Raw genomic sequence first — 18,007 nt, 5'->3', positions numbered from 1 at the left:
TCCGGAATTTTCCTGAAAAAGGTTCTGGAAAACGTTGAAGACATCTTAAACTTATGTTAAAGGTAAAACCAGTAAGTAATACTATCTACAGAATAAGAGAATGTGCGCCTGGTGTAGCTGTATTTAAAGTAATACTACTATGAATTATCATGAAATAATATAAATCCTCACTGCCATGTCTCAAAATAATTTCATCTACAGAAAACTGTGGAAAGGAAGACGACATGTATAGCAATCCTTGAGTCTAATTGATGTTGTTACAAAGCAAATAAGTTAAATAGTAACTTATAAAATCACTTTTAAATTGGTCTGTATATACAGTATAGTATATACTGCGTAATTGCCGTGTCTCATGTTCATTGAACTATTTAGAGTCCTGATTTAAGTCTAAAAGTCGTCCTCCTATTCCAGAGTTTTCTGGTTCCCACTCTATTTACATACTTTGCTCGTCTGTTTGTTTGTCCGTTTGTATTCAATAAACGTCCAAACAGTTGAACCGACCGAGCCCAACATTTTTGAGGCAACTCACATGGCCCAAGGGAAAGTTTAGAACTAGTTAAAAATTATGCGGGAAAAAAACTCGAAATTTATTATTTTTTAATTCACCAGTTTAAAGCCTAGTTTTTATAAACTCTTATTTATATGGTTCATTTCATCCCATCCTGATCAAATACGGAGGGGGAGAGGAGGGAGGGGGGGCATAAGCATTTTCCCTTTTGAAAAATAAAAACTAATTTGTCAAAAAATATTGTGGGGAAAATGAAAACTGTAACTGTAAAATAGTCATGATGAACTATAGTGAAATATTTGTGGATATATAATTGTAGAACTAAATGCGTATTTTATGTATGTCAACTAATAAGTCTTAACTTTTAATGCTTTAATATTGTTTAAACATTCCGGTTTCCATTTGATCCGGAATTATCCCGGAATTCCGGTTTACGCAACAAATTTCCGGAAAAATGGAAACCCTAACTGTAATCAAAAAAGAGCATTATTCCAACTGACGTATATTTTGAATTCTATGGACATCAGGTTTATAAATATGGGATTTGCTACGATATTTATTACATATCTAACTTTCACATTGTAATTTATTACTTTTAATCATATATCGGTTCTGGCACTATACTTGGGAAATTACTTAAAATTATGTTGTCGACGGCTGGAGACATTTTTTTTTCATTTAAAGAGTTCTAGGAAGGATTAACTATATCATAAAAAAAATATTTACATCAGATAAATTACAGCAATTTTCTTTTTAGCTTTTGATTTAAAAATCTGTTAACCTCATTCTATTAAAGCCCAAACCAAATTTAAGACAAATTTTCTGTTTAAATTCTGTTCAATGTATTATTTTTGTTAAGTTGTAATTTCTGCTTTCAGTTTCATTTCGGCCTGTACTGTACTCAAAAAAGTTTTAAGAAACTGAGTTTAATCTACTGTTCTTTTTTATATTCATCTCAACTGTTAACGCACGTACCTAGAATAAGTGTATGAGTAAAAAATATTGGTTTAGATTTTTACAAGTTTTTGTTTACAGTATTTTCATCTCAAATATTGTGGATTTTTTAAACGAAGTTGAATAAAGTTGTACGCAATAAATTTTGTTTGTCAAAAAATAAAATTCACGTTTTCATTAATGAGCGTGAAAAAATATAATCAACTATGAACTAAAACAAGAATTACTTCCACAAAAATGAAAAATCATAAAGATTACTGAAAATATTCTTTAATTTCAAAAAGACCTGATGTGTAAAATTGGTTTCTGACGATATTCATAAATTTAGCCATAATCTAGAAACATAAATTCAGTTGAGATTTGTATTTATTTTCAAATTTTGAAATTTGGTTTGAACTGAACGTTTAAATCTGTAAAGTTAAAATAGTTTCATCTTAAACCGTTGAATGGGTTGTTTTGCCCTAATTTGTACAGCGAGATTCACAAAATGTATTAATGATATGAATAAAAAATTTAAAATATGTAATTTTTAGAATATTTTCTTGAAATCTTTTGACTTTTAAGAAAATATTCCAAAAGATTTTTTTGTAATATTTTTTTCAAACATAGGTTAGGGTACAAGTTGTGAAAAAGTCCGGTTTGTGTTTGAGTACAAAGATTTATCTGTTATGGAGCAAAAAAACTTGTTGGGTTATAAAGTACAAAATCCTGCTGGTTATGAAGTAAAAACTTACCATGGTTATGGAGTTCAAAACCTCGTTGGGTTATGGAGTACAAAAACTTGTTAGGTTAGTAAGTCAAAAAACTTAACATGGTTATGGAGGTTAAAAACTTGTTGGGTTATGGAGTAAAAAAACTAAACATGGTTATGGAGTTCAAAAACCTGTTATGGAGAATACAAACTGGAAAATAAGTCACAGAAAAAAATAAGAAGTGCAACTTACAGTTAAACATGATCAAAAAGGGATGATTTTGTTTTACACATTTTTAGATCATAATTTTTAGAGGGGTGACCAACAAGATTCAAACTAAGGAAAAATCTACAATTAATTTAAGTTTATTTGTGAAAAATATTCACCCCTTTCAGTGGGCTATATGATTTTCTATGACTTTACCCCCTTGAGTTTTATGGAGAAAATCCCGTGTCAGGAAATAAAAACTTTTCATGAAAAGCCATGACTTTAATTCCTTCAAACTAGTTTTTTTAATACACATTTTCATGACTTTTTTCCGCAGAAATTTTTTCAAAATACATATTTGATTGTGACTTTATTGAATGTTACCTATTTTTAATGTGAGTTTTCGTTCTTCATTCTCCATTTTTTGGGATTTCAACAAAAGATATTTTAACTATGTATTAAAATCCTTAATTTGAAAAATAAGAATGAAAAAATTGGTTTACTAGGTACGGATGCTGAAACCTTATTAGCTGGCTAGTGAGACACTTTAATTTTTAGGTTGAACTTGTTGTTCGAACCCGATTCAAACCGAATTCATAAGTTTCCAACTCGATTGTTTCAGGATTCTTAAATACAAAGAATACTTTGTATTTTTCATTTGCATTTTTTATTTCAATTAAACATCTGATGATGTAAGAACTGGGTTGAATCTAGGTTTACACTTTACTTACACGCCTATTCTTGGCTTTCTGCAAACTCATCCCTATGATCTAGTTTAGTTTTTTACTCACACTCCGTTCCTTCACGGACACACACCTTGATAGATAGATAGATAGATAGATAGATAGATAGATAGATAGATAGATAGATAGATAGATCGATAGATAGATAGATAGATAGATAGATAGATAGATAGACTGATAGAATCAAGGAAAACAAAGAACCATGTGTTTTTCCAACAAACACTTTTTATCCAGGATTTGGACACGATCCTCTCATCAATTCTCAGATCCTTCTTATCCTTCTTATCCTTCTTATCCTTCTTATCCTTCTTATCCTTCTTATCCTTCCTATCCTTCTTATCCTTCTTATCCTTCTTATCCTTCTTATCCTTCTTATCCTTCTCCTTCTTCTCCTTCTTATCCCTCTTATCCTTCTTATCCTTCATATCCTTCTTATCCTTATTATCTTTCTTATCCTTCTTATCCTTCTTATCCTTCTTATCCTTCTTATCCTTCTAATCTTTCTAATCCTTCTAATCCTTTTATCCTTCTTATCCTTTTATTCTTCTAATCCTTTTAATCCATCTAATCCTTTTATCCTTTTTATCGTTTTTTAAATTTTGGTTGTTCATAAACCTTCCCTGGGGTCGCGTGAAGCCCCACACAAGTCCCGATCGGTTCAGCAGTTTTAACGTTTATTGGATCTAAACAAACAAACAAACACCAAGACAGACACCCAGGCAAGCAAAGTATATATATAGGAGATGAAAGTTACAAGTAAAGATCCAAATAGACGAAAAAAAAACAATTTCAGGAATATTTTCATTATTCATAAGTTTAGTAAAAGTACATTTGTTTGCATGGTTACTTGTATTTATACATAAATGAAAGAATGTACTTTGCCTGGGTGTCTGTCTATTGAGTTGTTTGTTTGTTGGTATTCAACTAACGTCAAAACGGCTGAACTGATTGGGCTCAAATTTTGTGTGGAAGGTTTGTGGGGATCAAAATTTTAAAAAATTAGTCTTCGACAAAATTCGATTTTCATTTAATTTAAAAAATCCACGAAATCTTTTTTAAATCCTCAAACTTTTTTTGTTATAGTTTTACAATGTAGAATAAGGTGTACACAAATGATAACTAATTTTAAAAAATGGCGCTCGCGGTAACTTTGCCCATTGCAATTTGCAATACATGTTGTGAGTAATTTCTGAAAATTTTTGGTTGACACCTCTTAAATTCTAGGAAATCACCAAAGATTTAAAAAGAGCTGAAGAAAAAAAAAATTCATGAAATTATGATTTTTCATAACAATTTCTTTGTTTTCAATTAGAGAACTCGGATCCGTTGAAGTTTTTGTAAAAAATTTTAACTCAGTCTATTTTAAATTTGTAAAAAATTTCCACTGATTTTACCTTTCTGAACAATTGCGAAGAAAATTATATATGACATGATAAATTCAAGAAAAAAATATCTTGGAGCTGTGGTAGGTCTTTCCAAATTTTAGCAGCGATTATATCCTAGAGCTTTAGAGATATTGAGCTAAATATTTAGATTAGTTCTCATGGTAAACATTAGAATGAGAAAAGCTACCGCTAGCACCTTATTGTAGAAATAAAAAATAGAAAATGTTCACAATTAAACTAGAAAATAGGCGCAAGGCGCTATGAAAGTCTAGTTATTTATGTTTCTTTATACATGTAACGATCGAAATCGAATCATTAGAGTTTGAGCAGAACTAAACTGAACATATTTCAACAAAGCGTGAAGATACAAGTTTATGTTAAAGTATGTGTGTACTCACTAGTGTGTGTTTGTTTCTTGTTCACTTTTCATTTTTAGTAATTTAAAAATATTGACTGTTTACATTTCTCCCAGAAGGAGATGTACACTGTTTGGTGAAATGTAAATCTTTTAGTTTCATAATTCTTTTCTGCATTAGTCTTTGCAAAAGAAATAAAAACAGAATATAAACAGTACACAAAGTTTTCAATACATCAGCATACAGTATACAAGCTTACAGTACACAAAGTTTGCAGTACATAAAGTTTGCAGTATACAAGCTTACAGTACTCAAAGTTTGCAATGCATAAGCATACAGTACACAAAGTTTGCAGTACATAAAGCATACAGTACATAAAGCTTTCAGTACATAAATCTTAAAGTGCTTAATTAAAGCTTGCAACACATAAAGCTTGCAGTACATTAAAACGGCAATAAATAAAGCTTGCAGTACAAAAAGCATGCAGTACAAAAATCTTGCAGTGCATAACATAACAATAACAGTAAATAAAGCTTCCAGTACATAAAGCTTGGATTACAAAAAGGTTGCAGTGCAGAAAGCTTGCAGTAAATAAAGCTTGCGGTACAAAAGCTTACAATACACAAAAGCCTACAGTACACAAAAGCTTACAGTACACAAAAGCTTACAGTGCACAAAAGCTTACAGTACGCAAAAGCTTACAGTACACAAAAGCTTACAGTACTCAAAAGCCTACAGCACACAAAAGCTTACGTACACAAAAGCTTACAGTACACAAAAGCTTACAGTACATATGCTTGTTGTATACGAAGCATGCGGTGTAAGAACTGTTAAGAACTGAGAAAAACTATAGATTCTAAGTTAAATCTGGAATAAACAAAAAAAAATCCTTGCAATACGGTAACCGCCAAAAAGTTCTTGGAAAAAAGTTTCCGCTAAAAAATTCCTAAAATTTCGCACAAAAAAGTCCCGTGGAAAAAGTTCTTTTATTTTAAGTTTCTGGAAATAAAGTCCTACTTTATTTTCTAGGATTTTATACAAAAAAGTCCTCGGAAAAAAGTCCTATAACAAGTGAAACTCCATGATTCACCATGAAAAAAGTCCCACATATAAACATCCCTTCAATTATCGTTGGTTTTCAGGAGCTTGTTATTAAAACACCTCTAGCTATATATTTATTCAATATGCAGATACATGGACAAATTAGTCCTTTTTGGAAATAATTTTCAGGGGCTTGTTATTAATACACCTCTAGCTATATATTTATTCAATATGCAGATACATGGACAAATTAGTCCTTTTTGGAAATAATTTTCAGGAGCTTGTTATTAATACACCCTTAGCTATATATTTATTCAATATGCAGATACATGGACAAATTAGTCCTTTTTGGAAATAATTTTCAGGAGCTTGTTATTAAAACACCCCTAGCTATATATTTATTCAATATGCAGATACATGGACAAATTAGTCCTTTTTGGAAATAATTTTCAGGAGCTTGTTATTAAAACACCCCTAGCTATATATTTATTCAATATGCAGATACATGGACAAATTAGTCCTTTTTTGGAAAATAATTTTCAAAAAAGAAATATAAAATATATTTGTTACATATGTACATATTTATCACAAGTGTAGTTAGCATTTACTTTTGCATTTTATTTAAGAATATGAAACTAGCCCTGTTCAAGGTTATAATGCAAGGAAAGTTAATTGCAGTTGCGTATACTCTGCGTACATATTAAAACCAGTTCTCTCTGGGCGGAATTTGTAAACAAGAATAGATGCATCATTGATTTTTCATGTTAAAGATGCATCCCATGTCAGGCTGTGATATCCACAACACGTGTTTACATTATCGCCCAGAGACAGTACACTGCAATGCAAAAAAAGCATACAACTCTGAAATAACTTTCCTTCTAATATAATATATTGAAAAGAAAAATATCAAGAATTCGTACTTTTCAAACCTCGGTTAATTCTTCATCCAGTATTTTCCAATAATGTGTTCCTTGTATTCAAGATTTATGGATCCACCTCTCTAACCCCTCTAACTCCTCTAAAACCTCTAAACCCTCGAAATCCTCGAAATGCATCCTCAAACACCAACTTTAGAAGACGGTATAATATTATCAAACCCAAGCCTAGAATAATCTTATATAATATTTCTAATAATTCCCCATGAAGATCGTTAACTCGTCTAAACCTGGATATATCCCTAAACCTGTATAATTCCTCTTAAACAAAGACATACTATTTTTGAACATTGTTTTTCCTACCCTAATCTTACCTGAGGGTAAACGTTATCTGTGATTTCATCGCTTAGCCAGCTTTTTCAGTTCACTCAAAGTTGGTTATTCTCCCCTAGGTATCCTCCCTGATAAACCTAAATTTCCTCCCCCTAAGCCTGTATATCCTCCCTGAAATCTGAATATTCTCCCCCTAAACCTTAATATCCTCCCCCGAAACCTGAATATTCTCCCCGTAAACCTTAATATCCTCCCCCGAAACCTAAATATCTTCCATCCGAAACCTGAATATCCTCACCCTAAAGCTGGATATCCTTCTCTAAAGCATTATATTCTGCCCTAAAGGCTAAAAGTGGATATAATATGTATATCAAGCTGGATATTCTAAAGCTAATTATCCTCTCCTAAAGGTAGATATAATATATCAAGCTATAAATTTCCCCTAAAGCTGGATGTTCTCCGGCCCTAATATAAAGCTGGGCATTCTCCCCCTAAATCTGAATATCCTCTCCTTCAGCTAGATATCCTTCCATAAAGCTTGATATCCCCCTAAAGCTGGGTATCCTCCCCTAATCTGGATATTACTTGATTTAGGTTGATAATCCCCCCCCCCACAAGCTGGATATTCCCTTGTATAAAACTAAATGTGAAAGTTTGTGGAAAAGCTTTATTAAAGTTAAAACTCTCGTCGGAAATATTTGGTCCGAACATCCTGTAATTCTATAGTATACACAAAACCAACATTTAGGTTTACCTACTTTTTAATAATAGTCATCGTTCATACACAAACCCTGTTAATAATAGTTCTCGTTCATACACAACCCTTGTTAATAATAGTCATCGCACATACACAAACCTTGTTAATAATAGTCATAAACTATACACAAGCCTTGTAAATAATATTCATCGTCCATACAAACCTTGTTAATAATAGTCCTTTTCCATACACAAACCTTGTTAATAATAGTCATAAACCATACACAAGCCTTGTTAATAATATTCATCGTCCATACAAACCTTGCTAATAATAGTCCTTGTCCATACACAAACCTTGTTAATAATAGTCATAGACCATACACAAACCTTGTTAATAATAGTCATAGACCATACACAAACCTTGTTAATGATAGTCATAGACCATACACAAACCTTGTTTATAATAGTCCTCGTTCATACACAAACCTTGTTAATACTATTCCTCGTTCATACACAAACCTTGTTAATGATAGTCATAGACCATACACAACCCTTGTTAATAACAGTTCTCGTTCATAATTCACAAACCTTGATAATAATAGTCATAGACCATACACAAACCTTGTTAATAATAGTCCTCGTTCATACACAAACCTTGTTAATAATAGTCATAGACCATACACGTACAAACCTTGTTTATAATAGTCCTCGTTCATACACAAACCTTGTTAATAATAGTCATCGTTCATACACAAACCTTGTTTATAATAGTAATTGCACATACACAAACCTTATTAATAAGTCATATACCATACACAAACCTTATTGATAATAGTCCTCGTCCATACACAAACCTTAATACTAGTCTCGACGATAAGTTTAAAAGCTTGTGAATGAAAAATAGAAAATCATCTTTTCTCTAAATTGATAAATGTAAGACCATCACAACTCGCATTAGTTTAGCGTGACATTACTCTATAGACTGTTTAAGGAAACAAATATTGAATATCATGGTATTTCGTCTGATAGCTCCCACTAAGGTTATAATGCAAGGAAAGATATTTCAGAGGTGTACGCATCTTTTGTACTGCAGTGTACTGTCTCTGGTCGGTAATGTAAACACAAGACGGACGTCGAAGCCTGACACTGGATCCATCTTTCACATAAAAAATCAACGAAATATTCGGGTCATATTGTGTGAATTATCAAAATCATCCAAATTTAATGCTTTTAACCTTCTCGGATACTAAACGAACACTGATGCTTCTATTCTTGTATACAAATTCCGCCCAGAGAGAACTGGTTTCAATATGTACGCAGAGTATACGCTACTGCAATAAACTTTCCTTGAATTATAACCTTGGCTCCCACTATAAACTTTATTCATACAGGATGTCCCTCGAAACATGACAGTGGTAATCGACTTGATTTTTGATATAATTTGCTGCATTTATTTGTCAAACTAATTTTTTAAGTTAAATTATAAAAATAATAATCACAAAATACCTCTAGTCCTGGCATTTCCAAAATGCAGTCTATCTTTTTTAATGTGCTTTTCCGAGATATGAAGATTTGCGTTCAGATTTGGGCCTTTTTGGTTTTTATTCAACAAATTTGAACTTGAACGAAATTCTGAATATCTTTGGTAATGTTTACAGCACAAAAAAGCAGACCACATTTTGGAAATGCCAAGACAATAAGATTTTTATGGTTTTTGTTTCAAGAATCATACATGTTAAGGTAGGTTGAAAACTAAATGTCAAAATTAAATTCAAAACTTGAATTGCTACTGGCATTTTTTGTGGGACAATCTGTTGATATTACAAGACAAGTCGTCTCGTATGGTAAAGTTAATTTTTGTACACAATAACCTGGTACATTTTGTACACAATAACCTGGTACATTTACAACTTTTGTACACAATAACCTGAGCCCGAAATTTAAAAGAGTATCGTTGAACGAAACTCCCGAGTTTCCTTTTTGGGGTCTTAACATTTGTGTACATTTTGATTTAAGAGATTCGAAAAAATGGAGACTATAAAGAAATTGAAAAAAAATAACATTACTTTACAAAAATATTGATATTCACAAAACCCCATTCGTGAAACCCGGGTTTTAAAACTGGTTTTCATAACGATACCCTGTCTTAAGTTTTGGGCTCTGGTACATTTACAACTTTTGTACACAATAACCTGGTACATTTACAACTTTTCTACACAATAACCTGGTAGATTTACAACTTTTGTACACAATAACCTGGTACATTAACAACTTTTCTACACAATAACCTGGTACATTTACAACGGCATTATGATTCATGCATTATGCATGACTTATAAAAAACGCTAATAATGAGGACACGTTCAGTGAGTCCAAACCTTGAGGACGCACAAAGTTATGAAATGACATGGTTCATGCATATGCTTATTAAAATACAATCTTTATCCTTTTCACATCAGACCTTAAAGTTTTTGTTTCTCAGTGGACAAAATTGCATTTGGATGACAGGGTAGCAGATTAAATTTCAGAAAAAATTTAATTATAATTAATTAATTAACCAGGAAGGAAATCCTGTTTGAATTAAACTCTTTACAACTGCAGATTTAAACAAGTTGATAAGATCTAGTAGTTTCTGAAATATTTAACAAGAAAATTATTCTTAAGGGACTGTAAGCGTGATTATAATTGATCCTTCGTGCAAACTGTACATTTGAAAGCTATTTCTGATCATGTATAAATAAGACAAGCATATTTTTGTTTCTCTATAAACTGTTTATTTTATATTTATGTATAATCATTCAAAGATTTGGAATTCGTTTTTTCCAATTTTCGTTAAACACATTTTCATAACAGTTGTGAATTTGATCAGAAGGTTATGAATTTACAAATTGAATTAATTATTGTAATCAAATATTATGCCGCAGTAATTGGGAAATATCTATCTCCAGTAAACAAACATTATTGGATATCTGAAAAACCAAATTATATAAAAAATATTTAAATTATGGATTTGTGGAATTTATGTAAAATACTATTGAGTAGATTGAGACTGGGCCGAATCAGACTTATTGTCAGGCCTTTGTTCATGAGTAGTGCTTCAACCTTCACAACCAACTTATATTTTCTGAAGCCTTGGATTTGAAGATTTTAAAGCTGTAAAGTGCTTGTTTGAGAATTCCTATAAAACCAACCTGAATATCTACTGTGGACACTTTTGATTTCTGCTTTATCCGCTCTTTCTCTTAATAAATGGCGCGTAAGATTTTGAATTGCCTGGCTTCTGATTGGTTCCTCGTGATTCTGCATACTCTGATTGGTTGAATTTTAGACACTTTCCTGATTTCTAACCATAGGTTTAAATAATCTTAAAATTTCCAAAAAGAGAAGATCAAGTATTTATCTTGACATCCACAATTCTAAAGTTTTCAGCTCAGATTTTCTATTGATATATCATTTTATATTTGTTGTTTGGGTTTATCCTAATATTTACATTTATACAAATATCCAAGACTGTCTACCTTGTCTCTCTAACTGTCCTGGATCAATTATCATTAATAAAAACAAAACAAAGGAAAAAACTACAGCAATGACATAATTCTGAGACAAAAGCCTGATATATTATAATCAATAGGTTAAAGAAAACATTATTCACATTCTCCACATCTGCCTTAATAATAACAAGTACAGATCAAGCTGCACTAAGATCAAATTGTAAAAGCCGGAGACTATTCTCTACTTCAAATGATGACATTTGCAACCTTAGACTAAACTAATTTTCAATTTTTGTATCCTAAACCTGTGCCTTAATTCAGCGCGTAGGTGATCATTTCCCCCCTCCCTGGTTTAACTGTAGACGTCGTAAATCTCATTGTTCAGTTCCCATGATTCTCAAAATTAAAATTGAAATTTTAAAAAATTTCATGAAAAATCAATAAATATGTTCACATTAAAAAAAGTTTCACAATTGTTGCTACTTAAGAATAATCATATGCATGCATTGCAATCTTCATTTATTTTCCCGCCCCAAAAAGGTTTCAGGAATAAATTTGTTGTTGCCCGGAACATTTTATCCTAGATACAGAAGTTACCTTGAAGGGAGTGTTCACTAAAATGTGTGTTTAAGATGATCCAAAATTAAATTATGGCACTACTTGTATTGATAAGCAAGCCCGGGCCGAGATACAGGCTGGCATGTCTTTGAAGATCTTATTGTGTGATCAACCTAGAGTACCAAAGCCGATTCAATATTTTGAACACTATGTTATGAAAATGCAATAATTTAAGGCTTGTTAAGTCCTTCTCTTAGCAGGTACTTCATCCCTCTGGCCATCCTATTGGTTGGCAGAAGAAAATCCAACCAACCAGGAGAGAGAACACTATTCCCGTCCCAAATAATATTTTTTAATGAGGAATCATCATTTATTTGACGAACACTCCCTTTAATAAGAAATCTAGAAGAACTGAAAGATATATTTAAGAAAGATTTATCTAATGCATTTAGTCGAAAAAGATTCCTGCAGAAGCTTGTGTAAATTTCAGTGTCCAGAAAGGTAAAAATTCTAATAAATATGTCAAGAATATGGGTTGTTCAACAATATCAAGAGACTTGGAATTTTATTTTACACAAATATTAACATTAATTATCATCATGTTACAGGTCCTACTTAAAACGTGCTCCCTGAAGTTAACGTGCTCTGAACATTATTCATATTATGATTTACTACTTTCACAACTCTGTGGTAAATGTAGGAAATGTAACTAAAATTATAAAGTTTTTACTTCCAATATATATATATATATCCTGACAGCAGGATTGCTAATTTTGCAAACTGCTTGTTAGTATTCAGACCCAGAAAATACAAAACAGAATTTCGTCTTTGTTCTTCCTTAATTTCAGAATTACCAATTTTTCCGAATTTTTTTTTTATTTTTCAATCTACAAAAAGATCTCGGCACTATTTCATATATAGTATTAAGTATTAAATCACAAAATCTTTTGCAAATTATAAAGTTAAAAGGATAAGAAAAACGACGAGAATTTTTCAGGTTTCTGGTTCTGGTATTGAGTGGTGTTTGAGTATGTATGTAAATAATGTTAGTGTGTGTGTGTGTATATATAAGGAGAGAGTGCACATATGAGAGGAATATAAAAGTTGAATTTATGATCATCATCTGACTATATATATAAAGGTATTGGATTCATTTATCTAAACATGTACACTAAAGTGTTCACTGTAGACTCCAGTGTACACTATATACTCTAGTGTACACTGTATACTCTAGTGTACACTGTATACTCTAGTGTACACTACTCTAGTTAGTGTACACTGTAGACTCTAGTGTACACTGTATACTCTAGTGTACACTGCATACTCTAGTGTACACTTTATACTCTAGTGTTCACTGTAGACTCTAGTGTTCACTGTAGACTCTAGTGTACACTGTAGACTCTAATGTACACTGTATACTCTAGTGTACACTGTATACTCTAGTGTACACTGTATACTCTAGTGTACACTGTAGACTCTAGTGTACACTGTAGACTCTAATGTACACTGTAGACTCTAGTGTACCTCTAGTGTACACTGTAGACTCTAGTGTTCACTGTAGACTCTAGTGTACACTGTAGACTCTAATGTACACTGTAGACTCTAGTGTACACTGTATACTCTAGTGTACACTGTAGACTCTAGTGTACACTGTAGACTCTAGTGTACACTGTATACTCTAGTGTACACTGTATACCTGTATACTCTAGTGTACACTGTATACTCTAGTGTACACTGTAGACTCTAGTGTACACTGTAGACTCTAGTGTACACTGTATACTCTAGTGTACACTGTATACTCTACTGTACACTGTATACTCTAGTGGACACTGTACACTATATAATCTAGTGTACACTGTAGACTCTAGTTTACACGTTTACACTGTATACTAATAATGGTATTCCTTTATCTATCTATCTATCTGTCTATCTATCTATCTATCTATATCTCTATCTATCTCTCTACGTATCTACTATATATCTCTAAGTATAGAAAAGGTGTTGGTATGTTCTGTCCGCCTGGAATTTGAAGGGGGAAGAATAGATCAGGAAACTAAAGAGAATACAGATAAAAGAAAGCTCAGTTTAAGCCCCTTTAGGACACAAACATTTAAATTCAGGAAACTTAAAAAAATTATTTTATTATAAATCATATAAACCTGCATGTTTCTTTGTTTGAAACTGGGTTTGATTGTCTTAAAGTTTTGGCTCTGTGTGATGTGTCAAGAAATAAAGATTTGATTTTGAACTTGCATTCCTGTGATAAAGGGGAAGAAGTTAGTGTTACAAGAAGGGTTAACTAAACTTTCAATGGAAGTGAGTTAACTGTAGTTTCAATGGGGAGGGGTTTATTGTAGTTATAAGGGAAAGGGGGGGGGGACGTTTCAAGGCGGAAGGGGTTAACCGGAGTTTCAAGCTTCAATTCCTGAAAAATAATTTTTTTGAAATTCTTTATCGGTTTTTAATTTATAAATAATTTTGTGGATTGAAAAATTGTTATGATTGTAAAAAAATGAATAGTTTAGACTACTACTTCATACTATCAATAAAAATAAAAGTAAAATAAAAAACTTTGTGAAGTATCTTTACATTATTTCAGTCTTATTTTAAAGCAACCCTTTATTTTAAAAAATTCATGAGAACTAAATATTTATTTATCTATTTTTTTATAACTTGAAAATAATATAACTTGTTAATTTTATTCCTTCCCTTAATTCATTAATCCCACGCTTGTTTGGGGGAATCTGCAGTAAAAAAAATTTTACAGAAAAAAAAATCTAATTATGTTTGATCAGGGAAAGGTTTAAATGGTATCATTGTGAATTGGGATTACAACTTTCTAAAATAAGGTCGACAGTTCATTTCAAAACTTTCCCTGTATGTATTTATAGTTGTAGCTATAAATAAATCAACAGCTTATAAACTCAAGGAAAAGCCTACAAATTCTACTCACGTGTGTAGAACGTAGATATTCTCGTGGCACGTTTATACCATGCATGTTAAACGGTACACAGTCAGCATATTCATTAAACACGGCTTCCCCAATTATGTTGGATTATCTCCAACATTTTGCGAGGCAAAATCCTTTAATATATCTTTCCAGTTTTTCAAAATGATTTAACTTTTAAAAGCTTCTTTAATTCCAATTCAAGGCCATCTCAAATAGATTATCAAGTACAATAGGTGGCGACAGGATTTATTGACCAATTATGCATGACGTCACAAGTGTCAAAAGTAACAAGGAAGACGGCATTTTATCCCACTATAGATGATAAAGAATACATGAAAATGAAATTGCACTAAATTCACTGCATGTTATAAGCAATTTATAGTTTAAATGATTATTATTATTATTTAAGTTTTGTCTGACACATTTAAATTGAGTTGACGTAGATACTGTAAGTATTCTACGTTGCCATCTATTGTATTTGATAATCTATTTGGTCTACCCCCCCCCCCTGTCCAGGCGGGGAGGGTCCCATGGGGACTCAAGAATTCCAAAATATATTTTTTGGTACAAGTGGGAAATATTGGAATACCATAATACTATTAAATAATTTTGTACAATTTTGAATTTATCTTTTATAAAAAAACTTATATAACATAAGGGTTTCAAAGATCCAAGATGATTATGGGACACCCTCTATAGTGTTTATCCTCCTGGGACACCATGTATAGTATGTATCCTCCTGGGACACCCTGTATAGTGTTTATCCTCCTGGGACACCCTGTATAGTGTTTATCCTCCTGGGACACCCTGTATAGTGTTTATCCTCCTGGGACACCCTGTATAGTGTTTATCCTTCTGGGACACCCTGTATATCCTCCTTAATCTTGCAATATCCAGTCGATAGGCCAGCAAATGCAAGCTTTCAGTCAGAGAAATAGTAAAACTTGAAAACATGGGTCGGGGATATTATCTATATATATTATCTATATACGTTGATTAGGTCGACTTTCATAGCAAAAATTTATTTTCCTTGTGTAATCGTTCAAGTGCGGGTAAACGGCGGAGTATTTTTTTGTAACCAGCGCTGGGTCCCCAACCTAGTATTTAATATTGACGAAAAAATAAATATTTTTCCATGATTAGGAAATTAACAACTTTTAATGATAAGATATAATTTATTAATAAGGAATGTAATGAGGATATCTGTATGTCAATAACATAATTAGGTATAAGTAAATAAATTTATAATGTTGTCTTGATACTTGCCCAAACCTAATTAGAGTAGAAGATATTAGTTTAATATTTTTTTTGAAAATTCATTTCGTTCGAGTGAACTTTCTGTCGTGACGATTCAATAAAACTGTTTAAATGTAAAAGGTCTTGGTCGGGGTCTAATCAACAAACTTCGAGAATTTCAAAAAAAAACTTAAATGGTACCGCTGTGAATCAGGGATGCCATTTTTTTAAATGAGGGGTCAATTAAAATAACGTCTACAGTCCCTTTAATAAAATCTTAGATTAATTTTAATTTTTCTCGACTAAAGGAATTGAGTCTTTGTAACAAACTCTTATTTTCTAATCACTATATTTTTTCAACCTAATGGTGTAAACCTTTGATATTTCAAACTTAGATTTTTTCATCTAACAGAATTCATAGTTTGAAATATCTAAGGTCTACGGCATTGGATTACAAAAAAGATATAGAGATTAGAAAATCATAGTTTGTGACAACGACTCAATTCCTTTTATAAACGAAAGAAACTGATTATTTGCCTAAAACTTTAGTTTCATAATCTTTACATCATCAAGGTGTAAACCTTTGATATGTCAAACTTTAGTTTCATAATCTTCACATCATCAAAGTGTAAACCTTTGATATGTCAAACTTTAGTTTCATAATCTTCACATCATCAAGGTGTAAACCTTTGATATGTCAAACTTTAGTTTCATAATCTTCACATCATCAAAGTGTAAACCTTTGATATGTCAAACTTTAGTTTCATAATCTTCACATTATCAAAGTGTAAACCTTTGATATGTCAAACTTTAGTTTCATAATCTTTACATTGTCAAGGTGTAAACCTTTGATATGTCAAACTTTAGTTTCATAATCTTCACATCATCAAGGTGTAAACCTTTGATATGTCAAACTTTAGTTTCATAATCTTCACATCATCAAGGTGTAAACCTTTGATATGTCAAACTTTAGTTTCATAATCTTCACATCATCAAAGTGTAAACCTTTGATATGTCAAACTTTAGTTTCATAATATTCACATCATCAAGGTGTAAACCTTTGATATGTCAAACTTTAGTTTCATAATCTTTACATTGTCAAGGTGTAAACCTTTGATATGTCAAACGTTGATTTAGCAGAATTTACATGTTACACAAATCAAATGTCTACATCAGGCTGCAAACATAAGGATTAGAAACTCAGAGTTTGATACGAATAATCATCTTTTTTTTTGTTTACCCTTATATCAATTCGCGCGTAAACCTTAAATCAGCCAATGAAAAAGTATCAAATTAAATCGAGCCCATATAAAGCTAAAAAAGGGCTCACAATTCATTTTTGACATAAACCTCAGAACTATATAGACAAAGGAGGACACACTTAATTCCATTTAATAAATATCTAAAAAGAAAAACGTACTGCTCTTATCTTTCCTTTCAAGTTACATTCAAACATGTTAACTTAAATACTTTTCAAATCAGGCAAACTTTTTGTGCTAATTTGGAGTGAGCTAAAAAGGCTCATTTTTCACTGTAAATTATATATTTATATAAATGTTCCCTAGCTTCTGACATACATACTTGTCAACATCTCAAAATTTAACAACAGAATCTTCGTTAAGGAAAAAATCCAATTATTTATAAAATATTGCCTCGTCAAAACTTTCCTTTACTATCAGTCATCTATTTGTCAATCAATGAATTTAAATTTCTTAACAATTAAGTTCCATTAAATTCAAGTTCTTCTAGATAATTAAGTGTTGATTGAAAATAATGAGGTTTAGAAAAAAAAAAACAATAATCAATCAACTGGAATCAGGTCAAAACTTATAATTATGGTCGTAGCATTAACATTTTTCTTCATTCTTAAATATAATCCCGTTCTGTACCCTTTTACACCATCCTCCTAACACCCCCCCCCCCTCAAATTCACTTCATTTTTTTATGCCTTATGTGAGAAAAATATGATAAATGAAGATTTT

The sequence above is a fragment of the Eurytemora carolleeae genome, unplaced genomic scaffold, assembly GCF_000591075.1.
Source record: "Eurytemora carolleeae unplaced genomic scaffold, Eaff_2.0 scaffold738, whole genome shotgun sequence".
Classification (NCBI taxonomy): Eukaryota; Metazoa; Arthropoda; class Copepoda; order Calanoida; family Temoridae; genus Eurytemora; species Eurytemora carolleeae.
This window is presented reverse-complemented; position numbering follows the sequence as displayed.